General features: G+C 44.5%; 1 protein-coding gene across 3 annotated transcripts in view; it reads left to right on the top strand.

The window, feature by feature from the left end:
- The first annotated feature begins 733 nt into the window (after positions 1–733).
- The window catches only part of TMEM248 (transmembrane protein 248), a 39,817-nt gene continuing 20,088 nt past the window's right edge, over positions 734–20,462 (top strand). The window contains exons 1-2 of one of the 3 annotated variants that reach the window (XM_072837585.1): positions 734–1,014; positions 1,649–1,797. The gene's annotated coding sequence lies outside the window, so the exon portion shown is untranslated. Of the gene's footprint in view, positions 1,015–1,648; positions 1,798–7,000; positions 7,252–7,533; positions 8,133–20,462 lie in introns of those variants that run through there. The other 2 variants (XM_072837588.1, XM_072837587.1) reach the window with 2 other exon arrangements.

Genomic DNA, 20,462 nt, shown 5'->3' with positions numbered 1-20,462 from the left:
AACCACCTGCATTGCACAGAATGCTTTGGAACAGGTGCTCTGTTCATATAGACAATCCAGGTGTGCACAAAGATCCCAAATGTTTGCAGTCATTGCAAGGTTGGGACTCATTTAAACAGAGAGCCGATCCATCCAATAATAATAGAAGCACAAATGTTTCATACTTGACAATTCTTTTCTTCCCTGATCAAATGAGTATCTGTACTTTATGGCATATTTCCATTGACTAATCAAACCATACTTAATCTATTTTTGCTTATTTTGTCCCTTCCAACAAAATCAACCTTTTCTTTTCTTTTTTTTTAAATCAACCTTTTCTCATGTACCATATCTTAGTTCCCATAGGAGCATAGGTCAGAAGTCTTGTCTCTATTATTTCACGACCAAATGTGACATGCAAACCCAAAGACACAGTCACAGTACTGCTGTTCCTTGTGGTCACATAGACCTCACACCTGTTCATTGGTTGTGAGGACGTAGATGACGCCCAGAAAGTCATCAGGTTGGATATTGTCAGCTGGCTTATTTTTTTTTTAATGTGGTGCAATATTTACTACTTAAGTTGATCATTTTTCTGTGTACAGTGCAGGGGTATTAAGTGCATTCACCATGCAACCACTATCGATTTCCAGAACTTGCTCATCATCCCAAATAGAAATTCTGTACCATTTAAAAACTCCTCATTCCTTGCTCCCTATAGGCCCTGGTAACTTCTATTCTGCTTTCTGTCTTTTTTTTTTTTCTGCTTTCTGTCTTAATAAATTTGCCTATTCTAGCTGCTTCCTCCAAGTTAAATCATTACCATGTTTGTTCCTTGTGTCTGGCTTATTTCATTTATCGTAATGTTTTCAAGGTTCATCCATGTTGTACCACGTATCAGAATTTCATTCCTTCTAAAGATGATATTCCTTTGTCCACACATGCCTGTTTGTTCGCCTGTTCATCTGTTGGTGGCCATTTGGGCTGTTTCCACATTCTGACTATTGCAAACAATGGTGTGATGAACATCGGTATGTAAGTATTTTGTTTTAGTTCCTGCTTTTAATTGTGGTGTATGCCTAGGATTAGAATTGATGGATCATACAGTGATTCTATGTTTAACTTTCTGAGGATCTGCCAAGCTGTTTTCCATAGCGGTCAGGTCACTTGTTGGCTCTTCAAAAAGTGGAACTTTGGGTATACAGAGTTCTTTGCCCCAAGGACCTTCTGAGTCAAAGCTAAGAGACCATATTTATTCTCTCCCTCTATGCTTCTCACAAGGAATAGATATCTGTATCTGGTTAGATTTTTCCCTTTTAACAAGCTATTTGCAGCCTCCCCCCCGCCCCAGAGCAATCTCATCTTCTTCCATATATCATTCATCTGAATCCAGTCCTTTCTCCCTGAAGGAAGGCTCTGTGGTGTCCCACTGTGCACGTTGTCTCCTGGCAGCAACAGGGCATGGGGCAGAGCCTCCCCTTCAGTTCATCTCGAAGGTCTGATTAGGTCCGTGCAGAGAAGTGCAAATATCCCATCCTCTAGGCAACAAAACATCTCAGCAGTCAGCTCCACTATGGTGGGGTGTAGGGAGGGGAGCGCTGGGCCTGTCAATCCCTTTGCAATTAGGTCCAAATTTTTGACATGATCTCGTGTTGTGGAATATTTTCAGCCCCTGGAGCCCTTAACTGAAGTGGCAGTGCAGAGACGACCAGGTCCAGTACTGAGAGAGAAAATGGGGTACAGCAGGGAAGACCGCTGGGTAGTTCCTGTGCAATCACACCTCCCCTCTGCTCTGACTCCACTGCAGAAACATGGCAGGTAAGGGAGACACCAGCATAGCATACATTTACAAATCATATATTCCAAACAAAACGGAACACAAATCACATATTCCAACTTTTTTTTTTTAAGATTTTATTTATTTCAGAGAGAGAGAGAGAGCATGAGCAGGGGGAGGGGAACGGGCAGAGGCAGAGGGAGAAGCAGGTTCCCCACAGAGCAGGGAGCCAGTGCCACCCGGGTCATGACCTGAGCCGAAGGCAGACACTTTTTTAATTTATATTTTTTATATAATTTATATAAACAAATTTTGGTTATTGATTGAATGTTAAATTTCATAAGGTCATATAATTGATCTCTATTGTAATTTTTGTTTTTCTCATTAAAAAATTTTTTAATTTAAATTCAATTTGCCAACATATAGTATAACACTTAGTGTTCATCCTGTCAAGTGCCCTCCTCAGTGCCTGTCACCCAGTCACCCCAATCCCCTGCCCATCTCCCTTTCCACTACCCCTTGTTCATTTCCCAGTTAGGAGTTTCTCATGGTTTGTCTCCCTCACTGATATTTCCCATTCATTTTCTTCCTTTTCCCTTTATTCCCTTTCACTATTTTTTATATTCTCCAATGAATGAGACCATATAATGTTTGTCCTTCTCCGATTGACTTACTTCACTCAGCATAATACCCTCCAGTTCCATCCACGTTGAAGCGAATGGTGGGTATTCGTCGTTTCTAATGGCTGAGGACTATTCCCTTGTATACATAGACCACATCTTCTTTATCCCTTCATCTGTCGATGGACACCGAGGCTCCTTCCACAGTATGGCTATTGTGGACATTGCTGCTAGAAACATCGGGGTGCAGGTGTCTCGGTCTTTCAGTGCATCTGTATCTTTGGGGTAAATCCCAGCAGTGCAATTGCTGGGTCCTAGGGTAGCTCTATTTTTACCCCTTTGAGGAACCTCCACACAGTTTTCCAGAGTGGCTGCACCAGTTCACATTCCTACCGACAGGCAAGAGGCTTCCCCTTTCTCCATATCCCCTCCAACATTTGTCATTTCCTGCCTTGTTATCCCCATTCTCACTGGTGTGAGGTGGTATCTCATTGTGGTTTTGATTTGTATTTCCCTGATGGCAAGTGATGGGGAGCATTTTGTCATGTGCTTGCTGGCTACGTCTATGTGTTCTTTGGAGAAATTTCTGTTCATGTCTTTTGCCCATTTCATGATTGAATTGTTTCTTGGGTGTTGAGTTTGAGAAATTTTTTCTTTTTTTAAGATTTTACTTATTTATTCATGAGAGGCACAGAAAGGCAGAGACACAGGCAGAGGGAGAAGCAGGCTCCATGCAGGGAGCCCGATGTGGGACTCAATCCCGGGTCTCCAGGACCAGGCCCTGGGCTGAAGGTGGCGCTAAACCGCTGAGCCACCTGGGCTGCCCTGATAAGTCCTTTATTTTATTTTTTATTTTTTTTTTAAAGATTTTATTTATTATTCGAGAGAGAGAGAGAGACACAGGCAGAGGGAGAAGCAGGCTCCACGCAAGGAGCCCAACATGGGACTCGATCCCGAGACCTCAGGATCACACCCTGGGCCAAAGGCAGGCACTAAACCGCTGAGCCACTCCGGGATCCCCTGATAAGTCCTTTATAGATCTTGGGTACTAGCCCTTTCTCTGATACGTCATTTACAAATACCTTCTCCCATTCTGTAGGTTGTCTTTTAGTTTTGTTGACTGTTTCTGAAGGCAGATGCTTAACCGACTGCCCAAAGCAGTCACCAAGGCACCCAAAAATATTCCAACTTTTAACCACACTTAAATTTTGGTCCCTTTCATGGTAGCATTCCCATGGTCCCCTGAATTAATTCTATTGCCCCTTGTTAGCAGGCCCAGGCAACCCTGCAAATGTGCTTCCGTACCCAGGAGACCTACAGGAGTTACCTTTCCACCCCCCGCCATTCCACCACATGTTGGTACAAGGCATTGGGAACCATTCTGGGAGTTGTTGGGTGAAGAGACTCCATCTAGGGATCCCTGGGTGGCGCAGCGGTTTAGCGCCTGCCTTTGGCCCAGAGTGCGATCCTGGAGACCCGGGATCGAATCCCAGGTCGGGCTCCCGGTGCATGGAGCCTGCTTCTCCCTCTGCCTATGTCTCTGCCTCTCTCTCTCACTGTGTGTCTATCATAAATAAAAAAAAAAAAAAAAAAAAAAGAGAGAGACTCCATCCAGCCTTTGTGTCAGTCTTCTTCCTCTGTTATGGCCTTGTTTTTTTTTTTAGATAAGGAATGTCAATTATTTTTAAATTTTGAAATAATATCAAACTTAAAGAAAATCTGCAAGTGGGGAACAAAGAACTACTACCTGGGATCCCTGGGTGGCTCAGCGGTTTAGCGCCTGCCTTTGACCCAGGTTGTGATCCTGGAGTACTGGGATCAAGTCCCGCGTCGGGCTCCCTGCATGGAGCCTGTTTCTCCCTCTGCCTGCCTCTCTCTCTGTGTCTCTCATGAATAAATAAATAAGGGACACCTGGGTGGCTCAGCAGTTGAGCGTCTGCCTTTGGTTCAGGGCATGATCTCAGGATCCAGGATCGAGTCCTCATCGGGTTCCCTGCATGGAACCTGCTTCTCCCTCTGTCTCTGCTTCTCTCTTTCTGTGTATCTCTTATGAATAAATAATAAATCTTAAAAAAAAAAAAGCAGAGGCACTGCTCCTCGTTCTAAAATTCTCAGGAATCATTTTAACACAGGTTTATTAGGATGATGTTTGTAATGATCTAGAAAATGACTCAGCTCCTTCACTGAATAATCCCCTATTTCCATGGTTTCTTGCCCTCCCTTGTCATCTTGCCCCACTTGAATTATCTCCTTTGTTGTCATAAGTCTCACAGAATTAGTGGATTCATCAATTATTACAGTGCCAGCCAGAAAGGGCAGAGCTCACCCCAAGGAGATTCTGAATTTACTTTCATTTTGCTGATGCTCAAAGCAGCAACCACAGAACTGATTTTTTAGCTGACCTGACATCAGTTTGCATTCCCTTCTGGTCCATTTTTCTAGCTCCTGAGCTTCAGATTCTTTCATCTCCAGATTTCACTGGAATGTTTTATTTACTACTGGTGTCTAATTTCAAAGTCTCTGTTACTTCAAACCAAAAGTAACTTGTGCATTTTGATCCTCTTTATCAGAAACACCCTTTTTCTCTCTAGTAATGCCCTAGCCAGTAAGAATGAGTCAGGGTTTTATCAGTAAGTCCTACATCTTTTTTTTATTATTATTATTTTTTAAAAATTTTTATTTATTTGTGATAGTCACAGAGAGAGAGAGAGACTGAGGCAGAGACACAGGCAGAGGGAGAAGCAGGCTCCATGCACCGGGAGCCCGACGTGGGATTCGATCCCGGGTCTCCAGGATCGCGCCCTGGGCCAAAGGCAGGCGCCAAACCACTGCACCACCCAGGGATCCCAGTAAGTCCTACATCTGACGCCAGCTGCTGAAATGGCTTGACGGGCTTTAGTTGGTAAAGATTCACAGGATCCTAAATGACAATACTAACAAACTTAGTTTATTATATTTGTCATCCTAAATGACAATACTTACAAACTTTGTTTGTTTAGTTAATACAATATAGCAGTAATATTTAAGTAATACATCTTAATATTTAAGATATACATCGCAGCCAAAGGCTGTCTCATAGCAAGAGCTTTCCAGCTTTCTCATAGCTGGAAGAGCCAGGTACAGGGTTCTATTACGCTTCTTCTGCAAGAGCCAACACAAATTAAAAAAAAAAAAAAGAAAGAGTCAGGGATCCCTGGGTGGCGCAGCGTTTTAGCGCCTGCCTTTGGCCCAGGGCGCGATCCTGGAGACCCGGGATCGAATCCCACGTCGGGCTCCCGGTGCATGGAGCCTGCTTCTCCCTCTGCCTGTGTCTCTGCCTCTCTCTCTCTCTGTGACTATCATAAATAAAAAAAAAAAAAAAAAAAAAAAGAGCCAACACAAAACCCGCTTTCACCTCTGGCGCAGGAACCAGCAACATGTGCCTGTAACACTTTGGGGCACGGAGCCCAAAATAGAGTCTCCGCTAGTTTCTTTTTTTAATGTTTCGCTGGTCACATTGGCATATTCCCACTATGTAACTAGTTCCAACTGCACAACACTCTGGCTTTTACCGGTGACTACTGCTGAGAAGCTGACATAAACTCCTCGGAAGCTCCTTGAACCGATATGATCGGTGAAATCGGCGTGCGTCGTGCCTTGCGCGGGGCCGCTGCTCCGCAGGGACGTGGGCGAACAGCTCAGGCCCCACCAGCTAGCTCTCCCCGCACATGGGACTTATCTCCGGGTAGTGCTTTGCAGTTTACAGACTGGAGGATTTTTACCGACGAGAATAAGCCGGTATTATCGCCCCCACTTTGGAAACGAACGTGAGGCTCGGAGAGCTCGTGACTCGCGGTGGGCCCCCCGCACTGTCCTCCTCCCGCCGAACGTGAGGTTTGCGCCTTTTTCTCACGTGGTCCTCTCGGTAGTGCCGGGTCGGCCTGCATCTCTGAACAATGTGCTGATCAGGTTGCGATGCTTGGGGGGTTTTCGTGCTGCAGTGTGGCATGCGGTAGCTCCCCAGCCCCAGCTCGCCCTGCCCTTGGGGCGCCCCCCCGCCGTCGGCGGTCGCCGGCTGTCCTCACTGTTGAACTAGATCGCAGAAGATTGCATCGAAGCGTGTTGGCCCTTCGGGCATTTGTTTCCTTCTCAGTTCTTCGGGGCCGCACGTCGCGGCGCTGAGCCTCCTTCTCTGCGTCTACTGTGCAGATGTGGCCCTGCCTTCTCCCGGGGGACGTGTGCCCGGAAAGGACGGGCACCTTCAGGCCGACCCGGTAACGCCGCGCGGCTTTACGCTCACCGCACCCAGCAGCGCTCCCAGGCGGCGACCAACACTGCGGCGCAGGCGCAGAGCGTGCACGGCCACGTGTGCACACACCCCCTACTCACAGCCTGCGCGCACACACCCGCCGACGTGCACAGCGACGCGCCGGCGCACGCGCACGCGCATTCCACGCGATGCCACCCTCGCACCGTGCTCACGCTCGCACACACGCGCGCGCCCGGCACGCGCCCCACGTCTCCGCGCGCAGCCCTCGCGGTCACACGCCGGCCCCCACGTGACCCAGCCAGGGGGCGTGGACTCGGCCGCTCGCGGCTGCGGAAGCTTGTCCCGGCCGCGCCGCCGTCGGCCGCCAGGTGTCGGAGGTCGCGGCAGCGTTGGCGGTGGCGTTTTTTCTACCCGGAAACCACGGCTGCCGGAGCCCGAGACGAGTCTGTCGCCCCGGCGTGAGCCGGACTGGCCTGCGGCCCTCGCCTGGGCCCCGCGGAGACGATGGTGCCGAGCGGCCCCGGGCCCGCCGCGCGCCGCCGCGAGTGAGCTGTGAGCGGCCGCGGGCGTCCGCCGAGCAGCTGGCCGGGCCGGGCCCGGGGCGCGCCGCTGCCCACCGGGGCGGGGTGAGCCGGGGCGGGCGGGCCGGGAGCCGGGAGCCGGGAGCCGGGAGCCGGGCGGGGGCGGACTCTGGCGGGCTGTGCCCGGCGCCCCCGGGGGCCGCAGCCCCGCCCCCGCCCCCGCCGCCGCCGCGGGGGGGTCGCTCGGCGCCGGCCGGGTCTGGGCCTGCTCGCCCGCCGGCCTCGAGATGGCAGGGCCTCCGCGCACGGGCCTGAGGCCGGGATAACTGGGACTCGGCCCGGGGAACAGTGAGGTAGTTTGCCGTTTTTGAGTCTGGGCGGCGTTTGCGCTGCTTCTCCGTCTGCAGACCAGACACGTCTCAGGGGGAAGGTGGGAGAGAGACGTCTGTGCGGAAACTCCAAATAGCGCTTTTGTGTGTGTCGAAGTTGGTAAAAGCCCAGAGAGGAGGCGGATTAGGAGCTCCACTCGTATTTTGACGAAACGAGTTAAGCAGTGGCTTCAGGGTCATCTAGAGGCACGTAGCTCTGTTTCTCTTGGCAAGCACCGTTAGGAATAGAAACAAGCCTGTTGTGCTGTTTTGAATTGTGTGGACGTCAGGACGGGGGAACAGCTGGTGAGGGGGCCTTCCTTGAAGAATCCGATGCCTGTAGTTTCGTTGCCGACCAGCGGTTTACAGCCCTCGCTCAGCGATGAATGGGGCTGCTCTGCAGCCTGCCTCAGAGCCGGAGGTGGTGGCTCCTCCCGACCCGCTACTTTCCTGCCCCCAAGGTGGGCCGCCGTGGGAGGCAGTGGGAGGACGAATTCCAGCGCTGGAATTTGATTAATTTGATGACGAATATTTAATGAATTGTTTTGACCCGAAAGCTCCCGGTTAGATTGGGGTCTGAGCATCTGTCTCCTGTCTGTATGTGGAATTGCGCAAAGGGTAAGAACACCTTCCAGCTTCCTCATTTAAGAAAAGGAAATAGACCTGCCGTGTAGCTGAGACGCACCTCATGACTCCAAGCATGTTTTCTCTCTTGGATAAGGAGGCAGTTGCGTTGACTTCCTAGTAGAGGTGCGGGAAGAATTTCTCTGGTCTGACTGAGATCGCCTGGAAGGGGGGCTGCCCCCCCCACGCCCGGGTACTGAGATCCCCAAGTGCTGATCAAGCACACACCTCTGTTTGGGCTGTAGCTGCAGCTGCTACAGGAAGAGAGGCAAGAACTTTTTTTTTTTTTAATTTTTATTTATTTATGATAGAGAGAGAGAGAGAGAGGCAGAGACACAGGCAGAGGGAGAAGCAGGCTCCATGCACCGGGAGCCCGACGTGGGATTCGATCCCGGGTCTCCAGGATCGCGCCCTGGGCCAAAGGCAGGCGCTAAGCTGCTGCGCCACCCAGGGATCCCGAGAGGCAAGAACTTAATGCAAATACAGTTTTTCTCGCAGGGAACTTAATTAGAAAAAGCAATAGGTTATAAAAAGTAGCAGGATGTAATTGCCATATGGAGATAAAACTATTAGGGTTGTTTTGTTTTTTAAAAGATTTCACTTATTTATTCGTGAAAGACACAGAAAGAGAAAAGCAGAGACAGAGGCAGAGGGAGAAGCAGGCTCCCTGCGGGGAGCCCAAAGCAGGACGGCTCCAGGGTCAGGACCTTAGCCGAAGGCAGCGGCTCAACTGCTGAGCCACCCAGGCTTTCCTTATTCGGGGTTTTGTTATGATTAGGCTTCATAAAGGAAGTGGCTTTGAGGTGGACCTCAGCCCAGCATCTGGAGGATTTGGGTCTTTGAGAATTAACTGGGAAATGAAAAAGCCAGGGTCAGTTGGTGGGACAGCACTTAGGTAGCTGGACAATAGGAGCCTAGAATCATTGTCAGAAGTCAGTTAAGGGTTAAATACTTTTCTTGTTTGCTTGCTTGCTTTCTTGCTTGTTCTTTGAGAGAGAGTGAGAGCGAGTGGGGGGGGGGGCAGGAGAAGAGGGAGAGCGAGAGCAGTCCTCAAGATTCCCTGCTGAGTGCAGAGCCCAATTCAGGGTTCTGTCCCAGGACCCTGGACCCTGGGATCATCTGAACTGAAATAGTCGGAGGCTTAACCCACTGAGCCACCCAAGCTGCGGTTAAATGCTTTTCTAAGAAAAAGCATAGGCTACCCAGTCTGGCTTCTGGTAGATTTCTGGGTTCTAAAGAATTGTTTTAATTTGATCGGTTGCTTTTGTTCTGTTATGCAGCCAGTGACAAAAAGCAGTGCTTAACTTATTTTAAGGACAGTGAAAAAGAGGCTGATTGTGATTTCTGTCTAGTATTAACAATCAGGAAATTAAATTTGGTGTCTGCAAGTTGTTTTTGTGCTTGTGTTTAGTTTGGGAGAACACAGCTCGTGTGGTCTTTGCCACTCTGGCTGCAGCCAAGTGGTGGGTGGCAAGATCTTTAGCCAGTTCCTAAGTGTTTTTACTGACATTTAGTTCACTTCCCAGACATGTCGTGTATTTCTTCTACCCAGTATTGTCCAAGAACCTTTGAAGCCATTCAAATAGGATGCAATGTCATTGCTCTGCAACATTATGACTAGTCTCAGGACCTCACTGGCTTAACTTTTTAATGCTTCTTTTAGACTCTTCTTCCGTTTCTTTTTTTTTTTAAGTTTTATTTATTTATTTATTTATGAATGATAGTCACACAGAGAGAGAGAGAGAGGCAAAGACATAGGCAGAGGGAGAAGCAGGCTCCATGCACCAGGAGCCCGACGTGGGATTCAATCCCGGGTCTCCAGGATGGTGCCCTGGGCCAAAGGCAGGCGCCAAAATGCTGTGCCACCCAGGGATCCCTCTTATTCTGTTTCTACCCATTGCTGTGTCTCCTCGTTATAGACAAACATCTGAAAAAGAGTGGTTTTATTTTTTTTTATTTTTTATTTTTTTTTAAAAGAGTGGTTTTGATAGGGGCCGTGGCTTGACATTAGTATAAGGATGGGCCTGTCTGCAGAATGTTTTTGTCAATAACATACTGCAGAATTCTGTTGCCATGTAAGAGGGCTTTTTATTTTTTATTTCTGTTTTTAAGAGGGCTTTTTAAAAAGCAATTTACTATGACATTTCTGTTAAAATGAAAAAAAAAAAGAAAAAGGATATGTGGAATTTAAGAAACAAAACAAACAATCATAGTGGAAAAAAAGAGACAAACCAAGCAAGACTCTTAATTATAGAGAACAAACTGATGGTTACCAGAGGGACGATGGGTGGGGGGGATGAGTTAAACAGAAGATGGGGATTAAGGAGGGCCCTGTTTGTGATGAGCACCGGGTGATATATCTTAAGTGTTGAATCACTAAATTGTACACCCAAAACTAATATTACTATATGTTAACTAAAATTTAAATAAAAATGTTAAAATGAGGGATCCCTGGGTGGTGCAGCGGTTTAGCGCCTGCCTTTGGCCCAGGGCAGATCCTGGAGACCGGGGATCGAATCCCATGTTGGGATCCCGGTGCATGGAGCCTGCTTCTCCCTCTGCCTATGTCTCTGCCTCTCTCTCTCTCTCTCTCTCTCTCTCTCTGTGTGTGTGTGTGTGACTATCATAAATAAAAAATAAATAAATAAATAAAAATGTTAAAATGAGCTCAGTATCATAGTGATAAAAAAAGGAAATGGAGGAAAGAGAGTTTTTAGCAAATTAATTTTTCATTTTGGATTTATTTTGATATAGAAATCTTTAAATTATCTTTCCCGCAGTACAAATTGAATAAATTTGACAAGAGGTCTGAGGTTTGTGTAGAATTACGGACCTAAGTGTAGTCCTGGGGACTATAACAACCTTTGGTGATGACACAAAATATGGTCATTTGCCCGTTGGACTTTTATGCTGTTTGGCTAAAAGTGCTGTTTTCACAACATCTCCCAGTCTTTACACTGAATTTGGCTGTTATAATTTCATATTGAATGTTTAGTGTTGATTTAATCTTATCATCACTCATGATTTATTTTTTTTTAATATCTGTTAAGTAAACTCCCAGGTCATTAAACGTTAACCTCGGGATACTTTTAATTTGGTTTTTAAGATGGTCAGCAGTTTAAAAAAATTAAAAAACAAAGATAAATTATTTTCCATTTCCGAACTGTGGTGAATTAATTTTTTTAAAAAGGGAGGGGGGCATGTTCGAAGTTACCGTGATTTTATATTATGACTTTGGAAATGGAGCCATGCATTCATTAATTATAAGTGAGTAGAAATACAGCTTGAGTCTGAATTTTGGAAATAAGTCTGGTTACAAATGTGATTATGTCAGCCCATGTTTCTTTTTTGTTTTTATTTGAGTGTTAGTGTTGCAAATGCACTTTTAGCAATGAAAACTCTATGCTTCTTGTTGTAATTTCTCTTTATCATTTAAACTTGAGTTCTTGTGAAAGTCTTTTCTACACTGGATTGTATTAGCTTGAGAAACAACTCATTGACACAAGATTCTACTCATCTTTGCTTTATACTCTAATTGATGAGAGTTGAGATATGAATTGCCTTGCTTAAGGAGATGGAAAATAGGTTAACTGTCTTAAACTTCAAAAAAAATCTTGTGTTTTTATTGAAGGCCATGACTAAAAACACTTTATACATCTATGGCATATGAAAATTTTGTTTGTTTCTTTCTTTTCAACTTGGCGTTGGACTTGAAACGTATTTATCAACCCTGGTATTATGCTTGATGACACAGCTTTTGGGGTCGGATGAATTAAGTCAGAGTCTGTCTCTGCCACTTATTACCTTGCACAAATTACTTAACCTCTTTTGACTCCGTTTCCTCTTCCATAAAATCAGGATAGGAGTATCTACATAGCAGTCTTGTGAGGATTAAAAAGTATGATGTTTGTAAAGCACTTGGCATGGTGGCTGGGACAGGGCATATTTTAAGTAGTAGCTGTTAAAAATGATACTCTCTCCTTAGCCCTTTGTAGTCTGGTTTCTGCCTTCATCACATCACCTTAGTGAAAGGGCTTTTGCTTTTATCACTACTGATGTCTTTTTTTTTCTTTTTTTTAAGATTTTATTTATTTATTCATGAGAGACACAGAAAGAGAGGCAGACACACAGGCCGAGGAAGGAGAAGCAAGCTCCATGCAGGAAGCCTGATGTGGGACTTGATCCCGGGAATCTGGGATCAGGCCCTGAGCCGAAGGCAAACGCTCAACTGCTGAGCCACCCAGAGGTCCCAACTACTGATGTCTTAATTGTAAAATTGTATGGATACTCTGGTTTTATCTCATTTGATGGGGAGTTGACTAGGGTTGACTCTTATCCAAACCCTTCTCATTTATTGGGAGGCAGTAGTGTGCTTAGTGGTTAATGTGCTGCCTCTGGAGGCTGAGTGGATTTGATTTCAGGTTCATTTACTCCTGTATGACCTTGGTTAAGTTAGCTCACTTCCTTAGGCATTAATTTTCTCGTCTGAAATAGAGATGTCGTAAATAAGGATCGTATACAATATGTGCAAAATTCCTAGAACGGTGTACCTCTTTCATAAAAAGTGGACAGTATAATGTTAGATGTTCTTGTTAAGCATCTGCTCCGTGTCACGCAGTGCCTGACGTAGGGGGAGCGTAGAGACATGGAAATGGGAGGCAATGTGAGCAGGATACATTAGGCTTTCAGTTGGGCTGAAGAAGGTAGTGTCCATGTGGCTGGAGCAACAGCTGCTTGTGAGAAACATTTACCAGGTGGGAACCAAGACTGGTGCCTGTGGGAGAGACTCGGAGATGGCTATGGCTGCCAGTGGTCATGGGGTAGATGGCTATGTCTTATCATGAGGAGGAGCTGATCTGAACGTTGGATAAGTTTTGACCTTGTTGCCCCAAGGTACCTGTGGGTTGGCTAGGTTGAGAGGTTAAGTCGGTGGATATTTGGATCTGGGGTGGGAGACAGATGTAGAAAATTGACAGGAAGCTGTGACTGAGTGTGTCTGCCTAGAGCAGAGGCCCAGCCATGAGTTCCGGCGGGGGGTCGGGGTGTGTGTGGTGGTGAGGTTGGCGGGGGGCAGCAGCTCTAGAAGAAGAATGAGAAGGAAAGGGTGGCCAGGTGAGCAAAAGGAAAGCCTGGAGAATGAGGCCCTGGAGGTGGAAGACGTGACCCTCTGTGTTCAACACTGCAGGGAGGTAAGTTAAGGACTCCAATTCTGACTTTGGCTTTAGCATCTGTGACTTCACTGGAGACCTGGAAGTTTTCCTTTGTCTTCATCACGACTACTTTTTTTTTTTTTTTTTTTTTTTTGCCTCTCTGAAGGCCTGTTCTGTCTACACTCAGGAAGAAGGATGGTGGGATCCCTGGGTGGCGCAGCGGTTTGGCGCCTGCCTTTGGCCCAGGGCGCGATCCTGGAGACCCGGGATCGAATCCCACGTCGGGCTCCCGGTGCATGGAGCCTGCTTCTCCCTCGGCCTGTGTCTCTGCCTCTCTCTCTCTCTCTCTCTGTGACTATCATAAATAAATAAAAATTGAAAAAAAATATTAAAAAAAAAAAAAAAAAAAGGAAGAAGGATGGTAGCTGAGTGCTTGAGATTGCCCAGAGTTTCTTTGATCCCAGCAAGTGCCCTCATCTCTTCTAAGTGTTCGATTATCTGGTATCACATCCATTAATGCTCAGGATATTTGAGAACTGCTACTTTAATTTTTACATTCAAAGTGAGGCCCTCTCCCACATCCAGGTGAGTTCCTGCTATTCTTTTAGCGCAAGAACAGTGTATTTCCTGGGGTGGGCATACAGGACAGGCTCTCCAAACTTCCCCTTTCATTGTCCCTGTGTCCCCCCCCCCCCCCCCCAGTCTCTTCCAAACTTTGAAAGGGACATGACTTTATAGGAGAACTTTAAGAAATTTCCCATTTAGCCTTAGGCCGAAAATCTGGTTTAAGATGAATGGTGGTTTTGTTGTTCATGTAAAGTGAACTTTTTGGTTTGGGTCACAGTTAGTGGTTTAGCTGATCTTAAATTCTAGTTATAGATTGTAGTTTTATTTTTTTATTATTATTTTTAAGATTTTATTTATTTATTCATGAGAGACACAGAGAGAGAGAGGCAGAGACACAGGCAGAGGGAGAAGCAGGCTCCATGCAGGGAGCCCCGATGTGGGACTCTATCCTCGGTCTCCAGGATCACGCCCTGGCCTGAAGGCGGCGCTAAACCGCTGGGCCACCCAGGCTGCCCTAGATTGCAGTTTTAAACATGGGCGGGTAGCTCTGTGGTATACTTGGGAGAGAGGGAGACCCTGCGAAAGGGCTCATTATCTGGCACAAGCAGTGTTAGCTTCCTTTCTTTCTAAAAAAAATACTAAACCACGTTACAAAGTTGCATATTTTGGTTGGAATCAGAGTGTCAATTTCCTCACTGTCTCTGGTCCCTTTTATTTGAAGCAGTGGTGTTCACCTGTTTCCTCTCTCTCATCCCTGTTCTTCCATTTGATTTCCCTCTGCTGGACTGTGGTTTTAGAGGTCACCAGAGATCTTGCCAGGTGGAGGATAATGCAAGCTCAGTTTCACCTGAGTACTTTGTAAGTACTCTGAGAGACTCGGAGATCTTTTCTTGCTCCTGATTCACTTCTCAATACCTCCTCTTTCTCGAAGCTTTTCTCTCCTGCCTCGCAAGACTTACCTTACCATCCTGGGCACCTCTGTGGCTCATGGTCACCTCTTCCCCTCTGTGGTCTCCCCCTGGCCTCTCAACATCTGTCCTAATGGAGGAGAACCTCTGTGCACCACTTGCCTTGGGAGCACACAGTACGGGGTTGTCTGGAGGAACCTCACCTAAATATTCTTTGTTATTTTATTCATGGTTTTTCATAGATCCCTCTGAGTACAAATCAGTGCAAGTTAAGCTTTGTCTTTCTTTAGCACCCAGGTATATTGGAGGACCATCCTGTTTCCTGTGTTTGTTTGTTTGTTTTTTTCTAGTTTGGTTTAAGAAAATTGTTATTTCTCCTATTTATCACCTTTATTATTATTATTATTTTTTAAGGATTTTTTTGAGAGAGAGCGAGCGAGCACAAGCAGGAGTGGTAGGGGGGGGGGAGAGAGAATCTCAGGCAGATTCTGCATGGAGTGCAGAGCCCAACAAGGGGCTCAAGATCCCACGATCCTGAGATCGTGATGTGAGCTAAAACCAAGAGTTGAATGCTCAACCGACTGTGCCACCCAGGCACCCCAATCACCTTTATTAATGAAGAAAGTGAATTAAAACTTAATGAAGTTTTATTTTGGCCGCAAGACCAGATGGATCTATCAAAGATATTCATATTTATACATTTTATTGTAAGAAACTATTACAAAGGGAATGTATACTTATGGAAATTTTTTATTTTTTTATTTTTTATTTATTTTATTTTTTTAATTTTTATTTATTTATGATAGTCACAGAGAGAGAGCGAGAGAGAGAGGCAGAGACCTAGGCAGAGACCTAGGCAGAGAGAGAAGCAGGCTCCATGCACCGGGAGCCCGATGTGGGATTCAATCCCGGGTCTCCAGGATCGCGCCCTGGGCCAAAGGCAGGCGCCAAACCACTGCGCCACCCAGGGATCCTGGAAATTTTTTAAAAAGGAAAAGAAGATATATGTAATCTCACCAGCTAGAGAAAGCCACCACTGTTTACATTTCGAGGTTATGTTATTTGCCTTTTTTCCTATATGGGTGCTCGTATACACACATGCTCTAAAGACCCCTGAAGAGCCTCATTCTGTGTGTGTTATTGTAGATCCTGTGTGTTTAATGACAGTAGTGTTTCTTCTGAGGATGTGTCATACTGTAACCATTGCCCTGCTATTGTTGGATATCCAGTTTTTCGTTTTTTTTTCCTTTTTTTAAATTATTTTAAATAGTCCTGAGGTAACTGTCTCAGGTTAAATCTCTGTTTCCAGCAATAAGTTTTTTCTCAGGTGAAGTTTTAGAAGTCAGCTAGCAGAGTAGAAGGGTGCTGGGTTCTAATGCTTCTTGATATGTGTGGCCAAATTCATCTCTAGAAAGTTTTAATAGCCCTTTTTCTCCCCTTTTAAAGTAAGTGGTGTTTTTCCTAATTTGTGGTTTATTTGAGGTAAATTTCTGATAATCTTAGTATTGCCTTTTGCCTACTTAAATTGCCATCTAATGTTTAGTGTTGTCATTGAACTAATCGCAGAGCTCTAGGTACTTTGTCAATAGACTTTAATCACATGCTCGTGAAATTGCTTCTTGGCTCTGCTCTGGGTTTCTTAAATCTCTGGACTTTTCCAGGGGGCAGCGTCACAGCCCTGGTGGTTTCTCTCTTTATCTTTGTGAAAGCCTCTAATTGAAGTTGGGATAAATTTAGGGGAGGGGGCCAGATAGTGTGCTTTCTCTCTACTTTTCCTCTTCTCCTACAGAACTCAATTTAATCTTTAATTAAAAGTAACATTTACTATAGCGAAGATTACAGAAATTTTCTTGCAATTCTTTGCAGAGAAAATGAATTTGTGTAGCTTTTGTTAATTTCACATTTGAAAGTGCTTTTGAATGGTAGGAATTTTAAGTTTGTGAAATATTTTGATTTTTAATTGTTTTATTAAAAAATAAAAAGCTTGAGGTCACAGGTAGTGGCTTAGCAGATCTTAAAATCTGCTAAATTTAAGATCTGCTAAATTTAGATTTAGCAGTCAGCGGCTCAGTCGGTAAAGCATCTGACTCTTGATTTTGGCTCAGTTTATGATCTCAGTCCTGAGATTAAGTCCTGTGTTGGGCTCTGGGCTGGGTGTGGAGGCTGCTTGGGATTCTCTCTCTGCTCCTTCCCTGCTCATGCATGTACACGCACGTTCTCCCTTAAAATAAAAAATAAATAACAAAATAAAAAAGCTTTTACTTTTAAGTGAATACAATTGGCCTCCTTTGGAACTTTCTCTAATTAAAAGAGTTGTGTTGACATTATTTGCCAATTTGTAGGTACCTATGTTTACCTTCTGGTGTGACATGGTTTTAATGACTATTCGTTTTCTCTAGAAGTGAACTTATTTTAGATTTTTCTGCTTTTATAGATGTTTCATAATTGTAGTTCCAGATGTTTATTTTTACATATGATTCAGATTTTGTTTTCTTAATAAACTCTATATAAACATATAGAAGAGGCTCATAACTTTATTATTTTTTTAAGATTTTATTTATTCATGAGAGACAGAGACACAGGCAGAGGGAGAAGCAGGCTCCACGCAAGGAGCCCAATGTGGGACTCGATCTTGGGACTCCAGGATCACACCCTGGGCCGAAGGCAGGCACTAAACCACTGGAGGCTCGTAACTTTAAATAAATTTATGGAACTTTGCTGTTGATGTTTTGCTTCTGAATATTATGACTCTTAGTAATATCATTTCTAGGTTTGGTTTTTTTTTTTTTTTTTTTTTAGAAAGACACAAGTTTTAGGGTTTTTTTTTTTTTTTTGTATTTTTTTTATTGGAGTTCGATTTGCCAACATATAGTATAACACCCAGTGCTCATCCCATCAAGTGCCCCCCTCAGTGCCCGTCACCCAGTCACCCCATCCCCCCTGTCCACCTCCCCTTCCAAAGGGATCCTCTTGTTCATTCCCAGAGTTAGGAGTCTCTCATGTTCTGTCACCCTCTCTGATATTTCCCACTCATTTTCTCTCCTTTCCCCTTTATTCCATTTCACTATTTTTTATATTCCCCAAATGAATGAGACCATATAATGTTTGTCCTTCTCCGATTGACTTACTTCATTCAGCATAATACCCTCCAGTTCCATCCACATCGAAGCAAATGGTGGGTGTTTGTTGTTTCTTTCTTTCTTATTTTTTTCATTTGTTGTTTCTAATGGCTAATATTCCATTGTGTATATATATATATACCACATCTTCTTTATCCATTCATCTTTTGATGGACACCAAGCGAGGCTCCTTCCACAGTTTGGCTATTGTGGACATTGCTGCTATAAATGTTGGGGTGCAGGTATCTCGGTCTTTCATTGCATCTGTATCTTTGGGGTAAATCCCCAGCAGTACAATTGCTGGGCCATAGGGCAGTTCTATTTTTAACTCTTTGAGGAACCTCCACACAGTTTTCCAGAGTGGCTGCACCAGTTTACATTCCCATCAACAGTGCAAGAGGGTTCCCCTTTCCTCACATCCTCTCCAACAATTGTTGTTTCCAAGAAACAAGTTTTTAAAAGCAGTTTTAGGGTCACAGCAAAATTGAGAGGAAGGTGCAGAGATTTCCTGTAAAACACTGTGTCCCCACACTTTCACAGTCTTCCCTGTTGTCAGCATCCCCTGCCGGAGTGATACATTTGTTAAAGTTGTAAAAATAAAACATACCTTGACACATCACTGTCATTCCGAGTCCACATTAAGGCTCATTTTTGGTGTTGTATATTTTAGGGGTTGGACAATTTTATAATGACATCTACCATTGTAGTATCATACTGAGTATTTCCACTGCCCTAAAAATCTTCTGTGCTGCCCTGTTCATCACTACCTCCCATCCCGCCCCACAACCTCTATTATTTTTACTGGCTCCATTGTTTTGCCTTTTCTAAAACGTCATATACTTGGAATCATATACAGTATGTGGCCTTTTCAGATTGGCTTCTTTCATGTGGTAATATGCATTTAAGCCCCCCCCCCCTTTCATGGCTCGATAGCTCATTTCCCTTTACTTTTTTATTATTATTAAAGATTTTATTTGTTTGTTTGTTTGTTTATTTATTTATTTATTTATTTATTTATTTATTTATTGCAGAGGGAGAAGCAGAGTCCCTGCAGGGAACCCCGATGAGAGACTTGATCCTGGAACCCGGGATCACTCCCTGAGCCAAAGGCAGACATTCAACCGCTGAGCCACCCAGGCGCCCCTAGCTCATTTCTTTTTAGTGGCAAATACTATATTCTGTTGTTAGGATATACCACAATTTATCCATTCATCTACTGGAAGATAGCTAGGTTGTTTCCAAATTGTGGCAATTTTGAATAATACTTCTATATATATCCATGTGCAGATTTTTGTGTGGACATAAGTTTTTTAAGGGCTGGATAGGGGCAGAGGAAGAGAGAATCCCAAGCAGGCTTCATACCCAGGACGGAGCCTGACTTGGGGCTTGACTCAGGACCTTGAGATCATGACCTTAGCCAAAATCAAGAGTTGGATGCTTAACCGACTGAGCCACTCCAGTGCCCTTGGGTGGATATAAGTTTTAAACTCCTTTGGGCAAATACCAAGCAGTGCAGTTGTTGGATCTTACGGTTCGGAGTATGTTTTAGTTTTGTAAGAAATCACCAAACTGTCTTCTGGGGGGCTGTACCAGTTTGCATTTCTCCCAGCAGTGAATGAGAGTTCCTGTTGCTCCACATCCTTCTTGGTATTTGGTATTGTCAGTGTTCTAGGTTTTGGCCATTCTAGCAAATGTAGTGGTATTACATTGTTGTTTTATTATTCTTTTAAGATTTTATTTATTTATTCATGAGAGACACAGGGAGAGAGAGAGGCAGGGACACAGGCAGAGGGAGAAGCAGGTTCCATGCAGGGAGCCTGATGTGGGACTCGATCCTGGGTCCCCAGGACCACGCCCTGGGCTGAAGGCAGGCGCTAAATGGCTGAGCTACCCAGAGACCCCCTACATTGTTGTTTTAATTTGTATTTCCTGTTGACCTATGATGTGGGGTATCTTTTTGTATCCTTATTTGCCATCTGTATATCTTCTTTGTTAAGGTATCTGTTAAGATCTTTGGCCAATTTTTATTTTTTTTGTGGGTTTTTAAAATTAAACGTTTTATTCTGAGATGATGATAGATCACATTCACTTGTAAGGAGCAGTATAGAGAGTTGTGGGAACAATACAGAGGTAACATCTTGCAGAGCTGTAGTACAGTATCATAACAAAGATATTGACAATGGTATTCCTAATGCATTTCAAATTTTCAACCAGATATTTTAGATTTCATGGCATGGTTTTGGATATTAAGGGGAGGAGTACGTTTTCCACTATTAAGGTTAAGGAAAAGAGTTATTGGGCCCAAAGAAGATAGCAGGGCCCCTTCTTTGGCCAATTTTTAAATTGTGTTGTTTTCTTATTGTTTTAAGAGTTCTTTGTATATTTTGGATAACAGTCGTATATCAGATGTGTCTTTTGCAATATTTTCTCCTAGTCTGTGCTTGTTTTCTCATTCTTGTAACAGTGCCTTTCATAGAGCAGAAATTCTTAATTTTAATGGGCCTAGTTTGTTTGAAGTTTTTATTTAAATTCTAATTAACATACAGTGTTATATTAGTTTCAGGTGTACAGCATAGTGAT

Source organism: Canis lupus, chromosome 8 (genome assembly GCF_048164855.1).
Source record: "Canis lupus baileyi chromosome 8, mCanLup2.hap1, whole genome shotgun sequence".
NCBI classification, from domain to species: domain Eukaryota; kingdom Metazoa; phylum Chordata; class Mammalia; order Carnivora; family Canidae; genus Canis; species Canis lupus.
Note: the sequence above shows the minus strand (reverse complement) of the source record. Positions and strands in the feature narration are given on the sequence as shown.